This window comes from Quercus suber, unplaced genomic scaffold, assembly GCF_002906115.3.
Source record: "Quercus suber isolate HL8 unplaced genomic scaffold, Cork oak 2.0 scaffold_551, whole genome shotgun sequence".
In the NCBI taxonomy this organism is placed as follows: domain Eukaryota; kingdom Viridiplantae; phylum Streptophyta; class Magnoliopsida; order Fagales; family Fagaceae; genus Quercus; species Quercus suber.
The window spans coordinates 469,288-481,439 of record NW_027069999.1 but is presented as its reverse complement, the minus strand read 5'-3'; positions in this window follow the sequence as shown (position 1 = coordinate 481,439).

Genomic DNA, 12,152 nt, shown 5'->3' with positions numbered 1-12,152 from the left:
GCTCCCTGCCCCCATGCTCCATGGGAAGCCTTTGATGGATGATGCCTCCTTCAGGGACTTCAGAGGGGGTAAAGGCGCATATGTGGCTGAAGCACTGGAGAGATCCTTCCTGCTTTTATTCCGATATGGCTCAATTGGAGGGCCTAAAGAGGCAGGAGGTCATCCTCAGCATGAAGAGGTACTTAGGCATGGTAAGCCACCCGCCACTTGAGAGATTGTAGACTTTACCCCTCGGTTCCCATACTTATAGTTTGTTTGTCTCAATTTACAGGCCGTCTAGGCCATTTACAGGCTGGAGGAGGAGGCCAATAAACAGGGTAGGGCTTTGGAGCAGGAGCGTGACAACCGCCTAGATGCCTCGCGGGTCCTTAGCAGGACTAAGGGCGACCTCAAGAATGCGAGGGAGGCCCTAAAGGAGGTGACGAAAGCCAGAGATAGCGCGGTGGCAGGCCTGGCTGGCACCCAAAAGCAGGCCGCCGACTAGACGAGGCACCTTCTAAACACTGAGGGCCAACTGCAAATTGCCAAGGAGCACCTTGCTGACTTGAAGCAGAGGTTGGCCGAAGCAGGGGTGGCCAGAGGCGTTGCCGAGTACGCTAAGGATGAGGCTTTGAGAGCCAAAGCAAAGGCCAAGTCTGCGCGGACAGAGGCTGAGAGTTTCAAAGAGTAAGCTGAGGAAGAAGCCTTTGCCGATGGGGTTGTTAAGACTGAGGCTACCCTTAAAGCTCAACTGCCTGAAATATGCAGGTGCTACTGCTCTCAGACTTGGGAAGAAGCCCTCAACCAAGCGAGGGTCGAGGCCTTGTCTGACCTTAGGAGGGCCGAGAGGGTGTACTATCCTCCCGCCATTCGAGAGGTTACCTCCACTACCTCTGAAGCTAAAACCGAGCCCGAGAAGGCAGACAAGGGCCAGGTCGGCGTCGCCGAGGACCCTACTTCCATTGACAGGCCTGCCGAGGGGGCTGAGCATCAGAGGGCGCCAGAGGAAGGGGAAGCCGGTAATTTGGAAGTGCCCCCTGTTGGCCCTCAACTCCCTACTGCTGACTCCCTTACTCTTCCTGCTGAGGGAAACCTTCCTAGAGTTACCCCTCTAGCCAAGGAGACAGCTCTCGTGGTGATGCCTCTACAGGCAGTTTCCCCAGGTCAAAGCTTTGAAGACCCCGAGGACACCTCCGGACAGCCTCCCAAGGGGGAGTAAAGCTCAAGTTGGAGAATTGGGTTGCCTTAGCTAGCTTTCATCTTTTGTTCCATGCTTTTGTTATCAATGCTTCTCTTTTCTCTAGAAAAAAAAAAAAAAAAACTTCATGCGTTAATTATCATTGTGATGAGTTTTACTGCTGACACAACTTAGGCTCTAACTATTAATTTCACAACCTTAGAAGCTTAACATGCTTTCCATTCTGAATTGGCAGCCAAAAAGAAAATGTAAAGGCCATAGTGCTAGTCCTCACTTAGGCCTCGGTCGATAGTTGGACCATCTTAATTCCAGGTCCCACCTTTATCAGGTTGAGTACTGAGGGGATAACTATACCATATTGGTTCTACGTCACATGAATTAGATACTGTAAATAGTAAAAAATGTTTAGGGGAGCCATTAATTGCTGGCTGTGATAAGGGGTTAGGTTTTAATGTGCCTTATAACACTTTAAGTGATGCTCATGGGCTCGTGTTTGTTTATACCTTTGCCGGGGGCAGCCCATTTTGTCTGAGGTCTGAGTCCAAGGACCAGGCCAGACCTTGGCTCTGTCTAACACTTAGATTCCTCTGTAAGTAACTAGCCTCCCCATAGGTTTGAGTCCGAGAATCGTACAAGACCTTGGTTTTGCCTAACACTTAGATTCCCTATAAGTAGATAGTTTCCCCATAGGTTTGAGTCTATGGACCATGTAAGATCTTGGTTCAGTCTAGTACTCAGGTTTGTCTTGAAGTGGTTAGCTTCCCTATAGGTTTGAGTCTGAGGATCATGCAAGACTTTGGTTCAGTCTAGTACTAAAGTTTGTCTTGGAGTAGTTAGGTCTTGTACTGTAGGCAGACGCCAAAACATGAGATGTATAATCGTAATAGACTTGAAATTCTAATCACAAGGAAAATGATGCTTTTATTAATAATAGTACCTTCTCAGGTTGTTTACATTCCATGGACGAGGTACAGGTTTTTCATCTAGGTCTTTTAAGTAGTATGCGCCTATCCCTGCTACCGAGGTAATTCGATATGGTCCCTCCCAGTTGGGCCCTAGCTTTCCCCAGGAAAGGTTTTTGGCAGCCCTTACAACTTTCCTCAGCACGAGGTCCCCTGGTGCTAAAGGTCTGAGATTCACATTAGCATCATATCCCTGTTTAAGCTTTTGGTGGTAATAGGCCAGCTGGATCATTTCTCGTTCCCTTTGTTCATCAATCAGATCTAGACTCTTCCCCAGTAATTCATCATTACTGCCTGGAGTGAAAACGCTCGTCCTTAGCGTTGGGAAGTTCATCTCTAGGGGGATAACAGCCTCGGCCCCGTAAGTCATGGCAAAAGGTGTCTCCCTTGTTGACTGCCGTGGTGTGGTCCGGTACGTCCACAGAACATGTGGCAGCTCCTCCACCCATCTTTCCTTGGCATCATCTAGCCTCTTCTTGAGCCCATTGACGATGGTCTTGTTGACAGCCTCGGCCTGCCCATTTCCCTGAGGGTAAGCTGGGGTTGAGTACCTGTTTGTGATCTCAAGTTCACAACAGTATCTTCTGAAGGCCTTGCTGTCGAATTGGAGTCCGTTATCTGAAATAAGGGTGTGGGGGATCCCGAATCATGTGACAATACTTCTCCAAAGGAATTTCTTTGCATCCACATCTCTAATGTTGGCCAATGGCTCGGCTTCGACCCATTTGGTGAAGTAGTCCGTGGCAACCAATAGATACCTCCTATTCCCTGGTGCTTTGGGGAAAGGGCCAACAATGTCCAAGCCCCACTGGGCAAATGGCCATGGACTGGACAAAGGGTTGAAGACCCCGCCAGGCTGATAAATATTTGGGGCGAACCTTTGGCACTGGTCACATTTCTTAACATACTTCAGGGCCTCCTTCTGCATTCCTGGCCACCAATATCCTTGTGTGATGGCTCGGTGAAACAGGGATCTTCCTCCTGTGTGGCTCTCACAGATTCCCTCGTGCAGCTCCTCGAGCAGTAACGCTGCTGCTTCAGGGTGGACATACAGCAGGTATGGTCCAGAGTAGGAGCGCCTATACAACTTGTGGTCCTCGGACAACCAGAACCGAAAAGCATTCCTTCGTATCTTTTCAGCCTCTGACCTCTCTTCGGGCAGAACATCATCTTTGAGGAACCTCACTATGGGGTCCATCCAGTTGGGACCCACCCTAACTTGATAGATGTGGACCGTGTCCTTTGCCACCTTGCTCACTTTTCCCAGATGCTTTACAAGTATGGTCCGAGGCAGATCCCCTATCGAGGATGTGGCGAGTGTGGCTAAAGAATCGGCATGGGTGTTTCCACTTCTGGGGATATGAGACAAGCTGAAAAGATCAAATTCCGACTGCAACCGCCTAACTTGGCTTAGGTACTTTTGCATTCTTGAATCTCTGGCCTCCAACTCTCCCTCTACTTGGCCTATCACCAATCTCAAATCCGAGAACATCTCCACCGACTTTCCTCCCAACTTTTGTACCATAACCATCCCTTGCAGTAATGCCTCATACTCGGCATCGTTGTTTGTGGCCGGGAACTCAAGCCTCAGGGATTTTTCAATGATATGCTCTTTAGGGGATACTAAGATTAGCCCCATTCCAGACCCCCTTTGGTTTGCCGCGCCGTCAACATATGCCTTCCAATGTGGTGACCCCGGGATAGAGACTGCCCCAACTGATTTTTCGTCAAGGCCTCTCTCCGTGGCTGCCACCTCTACTGTCGGTTCAACGAACTCGGCCATCAAATCAGCCAGAACCTGGCCCTTTATGGAGGTTCGAGGCAAGTATTTCACGTCGAAAGCCCCCAGAATTATGTTCCACTTGGCGATCCTTCCTGTGTAATCAGCAGTTTGAAGCACAGACTTTAAGGGTAATCGGGTTAGGACAACCACTGTGTGAGCCTGGAAGTAATGGGGGAGTTTTCGTGTAGCGTGGACCACAGCCAGTATGGCTTTCTCTAAGGGCAGGTACTTGACCTCGACTTCATGCAGCGACTTGCTAACGTAGTAGACCGGCCTTTGAATGCCATCGTCATCCCGTATCAGCACCAGGCTCACAGCGTGGAGCGCTACGGCAATGTATGCATATAGGACCTCGTCGGCCTTAAGATTGGACATGATAGGCGGTCGAGATAGGTACTCCTTGAGTTACTGGAAGGCCACTACACAGTTCTCGGACCACTCAAACCCCTTCCACTTATTGATTAGGAGATAGAAAGGCCTGCACCTGTCAACCGACCTGGAAATAAATCGATTTAGGGCCGCGATCATTCCGGTAAGTTTCTGGACCTCCTTGGGGTTTTGCGGAGGCTTTAGATTTTGAATAGCCTTGATTTGGTTAGGATCGACCTCGATTCCCCTGTAGGTGATCATGTACCCTAGAAACTTGCTAAAGCTTACCCCAAACGAGCATTTAAAAGCATTTAGGCGCAACTTGTGCCTTCTCAGAGTGCCAAAGGTGCGGCCGAGGTCCCCCAAATGTTTGGGTACCACTTTACTTTTTACCACCATATCATCAACATAGACCTCGATGCTCTTGCCCAGCATCGGTTCGAACATTCTCGTCATCATCCTTTGATAGGTGGACCCTACATTCTTCAGTCCGAATGACATTACTTTGTAGTGATAGTTCTTGACGGGCGTCATAAAGGCTGTCTTTTCCTGATCTTCCTAGGCAAGTGGTATTTGATGGTAGCCCTGGAAGGCGTCTAGGAAGCTCATCCGAGGATGTCCTGTGGTTGCATCCACCAGCTGGTCGATCTGAGGCATGGAGAACGGGTCTTTTGGACATGCCTTATTTAGGTCGATGAAGTCCACACAGACCCTCCACTTTCCGCTTTTCTTCCGGACGACCATAGTGTTGGCCAACCATTCAGGGTAAAAGACCTATTTTATAGCCCCTGCATGCTTAAACTTATTTACCTCTTCCCTGATTGCGTCAGCGTGCTCCCTTGATAGGCGTCGGGGCGGCTGTTTCTTGGGCACTATGGACGGATTGACGTTGAGATGGTGACAAATGAAGGACGGATCAATCCCTGGAGCATCACAGGCATCCCATGCAAACACGCCAATATTGCTTTTGAGGAACTCAACTAGCTCTTCCTGCTCTTTGGGAGGCAACCGAGCTCTGACCTAAAAGAACTTCTTCGAATCGTCACCAATTGCCACCTTCTCCAGATCCTCACATCTTGCCTCCTCGGCAGCTGCATCTGGAGGCGCCGCCGGGGTCTTTGATTGCTATAAGCCTTCCCCAGCAGTAGCCGAGGGCTGTGCGTCAAGCCGATGTGATACGACAGCCACCATGCACTACCTTGCGGTGGGCTGACAACCACAGATCTCGAGAACCTGATCCCCTGATGGGAATTTCACTTTTTGGTGCAAGGAGGAGGCAACGCCCCCCAAGGTGTGGAGCTAGGGCCTCCCTACGATGGCTATGTAGGGGGAGTAGGTGTCCACTACTATAAAGTTCGCCTCCACCACTTTTGGGCCGGTCTGAATGGGCAGCCTGATCATGCCCTTTGGGATGACGAGTTTCCCATCGAAGCTCATCAAGGGAGAGCTCTAGGGCATCAAGTCCTCCAGCTTTAGCCCCAGCCCCTTATAGAGGTCTGGGTACATAACCTCGGCCGCGCTGCCACCATCCGCCATTACCCTTCTCACATCGTAATCCCCAATTCTAAGTGTGATCACTAGGGCGTCATCATGGGGTTGGGTGGTCTTAGCCTTGTCTTCCTCCGAGAAGCTCAAAGTTGGGTGAAAATTTCTCCTAGTCCTTTTCGGCTCTGGCTGGGACTTCTCGGCTGGCAGCTGGGCTACAGGCAACACTCGTGAAGGGTGCGTGCCCGTTCTTCCTAGTGCAGTCAAGATCACATTGATCGTCCCTGCAGGCGCCCGTAGGGCGTTATCTCTCTAGGGCTCCTGATGGGCCCGGCTTTTATGGTCACCGGGGTGATGTAGAAGGTGCTTCAACCTTCCTTCTCGGACCAACTAGTTCAGATAGCTCTGGAGGTTCCTGTAGTTCTCCGTGGTATGTCCATGGTCCCTATAATGCTATTTTAGTCAACAATCCAAAATACAAGGTAACAAAGTTATCTGATATTGCATTAGTACAATATATCGTAAAAGAGCTTGAAGGCACTTAAAACTATTTTAACAAAAGTTGTCTCACATTTGAAAATTTTTCGGAAGAGAATTGAACTCCCTTAAAAGTTGAAAACAACTTTAAGCTAACTCTATAATTCAGAAAAAAGGATTTTTGCAATTAGATAATTATCATTATTTAAATTCCATTGGTTCAAGCCATTTCTAGTCTTCGTTGTTGTAACGGCGTGGCAAGAAAATAAAAATGATGGAACCATGAAAACCTGTCCTACACGATGTTGTCCCAAGTCTTTGGCTACAGAAACTCCAACTCTTTTTCGGATTCTGTAGACTTCACTTTCAATAGCTTCCAAGTTCAAAAAATAATAAGTTCGTCCATTTGAAAAAGGGGGATGATTTACTGGATTGCAAATTGGCAAACTGCTCATGTAGGCCTCTTTTCTTTTTGTTTTTGTTTCCTACCAAGTTTGAATTAATTATGGTAATGTATGATACAGAGACAAATTTCACCCACTGCATATTCACTCACAACAACAGATTAAACTTTTTAAAGCTTTATGCATAATTTTAATCACATTGGAGAATGAAATTAAAATGGTGAAACTACACTATTAGTTCCTAAAGTTTATCTTGTATGCGCAATTGGTCTCTCAAGTTTCATGTGAGCACAATTGGTCCCTCAAATTTTCAAAATGAGTCGTATAAATTATTCAGTTAACTTCCATTAGCAGTATTGTTTACGTGGCTAACGAAATAATGATTTGACATTTTTAAATGACGTGGCATTTCTTTTTATTAAAAACTTACAGATTAAACTTTTAAAGTTTGATGCATAACTTTAACCATAGAGGAGAATTAATAAGCCCTAGGATAGAAAGTTGTAGGAAAAATCATTAGATAGAAAACAACCAAAGGTGTTACATAGAAAACCAAACCGGAACCAAATTCCTATTCCATCACTTCCACTAGCTAGCTTTCAACAAGGCAAAAGTCTATTTTGGAATCCTCCACTGGTCCAGCTAGTTCGGGGAGAAAAATCTTGTAGCGATCTCACAAATAATTAATAGTTCATTTGTTAATTATTACCATTATCAAAAAAAATATATAGTAAGTAAATATTTTTCTTTTTTATTTGAGAAGGTAATATTACCATTAAACTTATTATTAATGATTTGTACCCATGCTTTGTAGCCTAGTACTTGTTGCTAAATGTTATGCATTTTTTTTAAGTACATCACTCTTGTGCCCTTTGTTGGATCTTATATCCTTAATGCAATTTCTTAGTGTTGTTGCATTGGCTGAGTGTTGGACATGCAAATGATACTTTGCAATTGAGCTTATTAGCTTGCATGTCCGGATGGTCATTCCATGTGTGAATGAGCATTGTGATCACTTTTTATAGTGATTGTTTGTTTTTGGTCAAGCCACGGTCTATTGCTTTATTCTATTTTGCTTGATTGCATTGTGCTTGCTCCATATACATTACAAGTTTTCTGCATACAATGATCATATTGTATTGTTGTGTTTCAGGAGATATTTGTTCTTATGGTTCAAGAGCTTCACAAATTCTAGAGTTAGGTGTGAGTGAGTTTTGTTTAACTGTTCCCAACTCACACGTTAAGTCTAGAGTTTGTTGTAGGGTTTTGTCATGGAATAGCCAAAAGGGGAGATTGTAAGGTTGAATTTAATCAACCATTTTGTTGGCTTTATTCTGTGTCAATTTGCTTGTAATCCAGCACTTAGAAACCCTGTATTTAGGTGGGAATCATGTAAGGGTAATGTGTGAGAGAGTGTGAAGAAATGCTTAAGATTGTGTAGTGAAGCAGGGACTCGTGGGTGGCTTGCGACTGGCAAGCCGCCAGATGATGCACACAAGTGAAGCATATAGAGAAGCTAAACCGTCATGCCAGCTATTGCACTACAGGATAAAATGTCCAGACTGACCATTCAATTAGCTCGCGGCTTGAACTCACGACTCAGTCAAGTCGCGAGGCCAAGTCGCCAACCAGCTCTATTTTGGAAAAATGACTCTTTACATTCCAAACATGCACCAGTATATATAAAAATGTAGAGAGTTTCAGAGAGAATTTTGAGAGAGAAACCCTAGAGAAAAACAAAATAGACTCATCCACAATCTTTACATAGAGACTCTTCAAATTCCTCTACTCTCATCCTCTCCATTGTTACATCCTTGAGAGGTTCATTACCTAAATCCTTTTCTCACCATACCCACATCTGTGAGAAGGCAATTTGGCGCTTGGGAAGCAGTTAGGAAGGGACCAATGGTTATTTATTGATGCTATAGGTTACAGCGGAATCCAGTAAGCTAGAAAAGACAAAGGTTCAGCACAACCTCGTTGGAGCAAAAAGCTTGGAGGATTTAGGTACACTGGGTAGATTAGGCTTGAAGGGTCTATTGTTGTTCATGTATCCCAACTACATTTTCTAGTGGATTAATGACCGCTTGGAGGGCAGCGAAGAGGTTTTACGCTGAGGGCTTCAATTTCCTCTTTGATAACACAACGCGGTGTTGTCCTTATGTTTGCATCTCTCTTCCCTTAATCTTTGCCATTTAATTTTTGCTGTAGATGTGATTTTAATTGGTTTAGATTGTTTATCAACTCTATTATTGGCTTATGTTCATTTTCCACACATATACTGTTTGACATTAAGCTTGAATTGATAATTTTATAATTGGGGGTCTAAACGTTCATAGTGTTTTATATGCTATTTGAACATTCATTGCCTTTATTCCATGCCTAGAAACATTTTGGGATGGGTAAATGCTAATCTAATGTGGTGTTAAGAACTAAGAATCACCATCATTTTGAATTTTAAATGGCATGAGAAGAAACAAAGAGTGAATTTTATCATGAAGTAGGTCTATTGTCATGAAGATTTGAATAGCTTTGGGTCAATGGATTCCAACTTTGCATATTAGCACAAAGTTGTATTAAACATGGACCTTTTAATCTAAATTAAGTTGATTGAGTCTGTATATTACTCGTACCAAGCATAGCAAAATCAAATGGAATGCATACCCCTCCTTTGTTATAAAATCGAAAATGAGTAATTTATTAGCCTAAAAAATACAAAATCTGTTAATTTGAGTGGAATCAATGATCTCATTTTTAATGCACACTATAAGGGACAAATGTACCAATTGTAAGTTTGTAAACTAAATTACGACCGGGTCCAACCACAAAAAGGGTATAATATACCCTATATACAAGTCTATTATATTCGTGGACTACATGCATGATTGAAATTTTCATAACAAGCCTAAGGCAACTGTCATCTACTGTATAATTTGTAAAAAAACTTAAAAAAAGAAATAGAATATATCGATCATGAGGACGGAAGGAAAGGACTTATGGCAGAAGACCAAATTTAGATCCGGTGCAATATCTAGGTTACTTCATATTTCTCTCACAAAAAGATTTTACCATTCTCACTTTTTAACTCTTTCTCATTTATTTTATTTAACGGTTGAGATTGAAAGTTGCTTTTTCCAACTCTCAATCTCAACCATTGAAAGCTATTGCATCATCTCAATCCCTCGTTATCCATAATTCACGTATTGGTTTGCTACAGATTTCCTACAAAACACCTTGATTAGATTAGAGTCATTAGACACCTATCACTTCCACCCGCTTGCTTTCTGTAAAGCAACCCAAAGCCTATTTTGGAATCCTCCACCCGAAGACCTATCCATCTAAATGTTGCCCCAAGTCTTTGGCTACAAAAACTTCAACTTTTTCTGATTCAATAGACTTCACTTTCAATAGCTTTGGACAATAATAAGTTGGACCAAGTGCATTTGAAAATGGAGGATTCACTAAAAAGAAAATTGCTCATCTAGGTAACTTTGCTTTGTATTTATTATTATTTTAATTTTTCCTGGCAAGTTTGAATTGATTATGGGAATGTATGATGCAGAGACAAATTTCGCCTACTACGTATATACCCACAATAGATTAAACTCTTTTAAGCTTGATGCATAATTTTAGACATAGAAGAGAATTAATAAATGGTTGCACATAAAGTTGTAGGAAAATTACTTCCAGAAGATGACCAAAGGTGTTACATAGAAAAGTCTACAGGTAAATTTTGATAATATCTATAGCAGTATCACCTTTCAAGGAGATAAACAAAGTTGGCTAAAAATAAAGGAATAATTTGCTGATCATTGCCAAGAGTATCATAGGTTAATTGTCACTTCTTAGTATTTTCAAAGGAAACATCCAAAATTCAATCATTTTATTTACAATTATCAATATATTAGAAAAAATTGTTGATCACCCATAATGCTATTTTAGTTAACAATCCAAAATACAAGGTAACAAAGTTATCTGATATTGCATTAATACAATATATCGTAAAAGAGCTTAAAGGCCTTTAAAACTATTTTAACAAAAGTTGTCTCTGTTAGGTTCTAAGGAGCTAGGAAATAATGTATTAGAACTTCATTTTGTAATTTTGGCAAACCATGGTCAAAACGTTTTAGTCTTGTTTAAACTTGCTCAAAGTATATGTTTTTATGTAAAGTTGGAATTAAGTTACTGCAGGATTTACTGTGTAAATCTGCCTAGCTCGATTGATTGAGAATTAGACTCGACCGATCGAAAGTCATGCAAATTGATTTTTCTGTAAAATTTCCAACTCAGCTCAAGCCCGTTTGTCGTATAGGGTTTTATGTTTTGTCTTTAGTATAAAAGGGAAAACCCTAGCTACGTTGTGAGGTTGCTCTTTATGCTGTGTGTGTGAATCTTCTGTGAGATCTAAAGGTGTTTACCTTCACACATACTTAGGGTTTCAAAGATTCAAGATTATGTCAAGAACTTGGTGATCATTCAGTTGCAGATTCAAGAGCTTAAAGGTACACAAGCGGGAGTGCTTGTACTTGCTGGGAATCCAAGAAAGAAGTAGCCAGTGAACTCGGAGCTGTCACGTGGTTGTGGTAGTAAGTTTCCTACTCAAAGTAGCAATAGGATGTTAGTGGTCTAAGTCGCTATTGTGTAAACTTCCATTCTTTCATAGTGGATTTAGTTTACCTTGAGGATAGCTAGGTTATAACTCCTCCCCAGGTTTTTTACCGGTTTTGTTTTCCTAAGCTATCATATCTTTGTGTTCTTTATTTTCCACACCTTACATTGATATGATATATTTGTGTTAACCTAGATCTAATAATTTGACTAAGTAACCATTTGGCTAATTAACTAGGTTAATCTGGTTAAGTTTTAAGAGGTCTACAAACAAACAGTCTCACATCTGAAAATTTTTTGGAAGAGAATTGAACTCCCTTAAAAGCTGAAAACAACTTTAAGCTGACTCTATAATTCAGAAAAAAGGATTTTTGCAATTAGATAATTATCATTATTTAAATTCTTGATATTTTGGAAGCATGAATAGTGTAAAGAGATAATGTAATACTAACAAATTTCATGAAGTTATGTGATATTAACAAAGAGTTAGTGGTCAGAAGAAGTTTTGTAACTTAGGGTCCATTTGGATACAGCTTATTTTGCTGAAAACTAAAAACACTATAGCAAAATAATTTTTAAATGTGTGAATAGTGCCATGGGACCTATTTTTAATATTTTTTTTCTTAATAAAGTGGTTGTGGGTCCCAAGAACAGTACGAGAATAGTGCATAAACAATGCATGAATAGTGCACTTGTGGAAAAGTCAACATTCAAGGCAAAAAAAAAAAAAAAAAATTTTTTTTTTTTTTTTTTTTTTTTTTTTTTTTTTTTTTTTTTTTTTTTTTTTTTTTTTTTTTTTGTGGTCCATTTAGGTTTTGCAATAGAGTGGTGTTTATTACAAACCACTTAAGATATATAAAAAGAATTGAAGAAGTGTCATGACATTA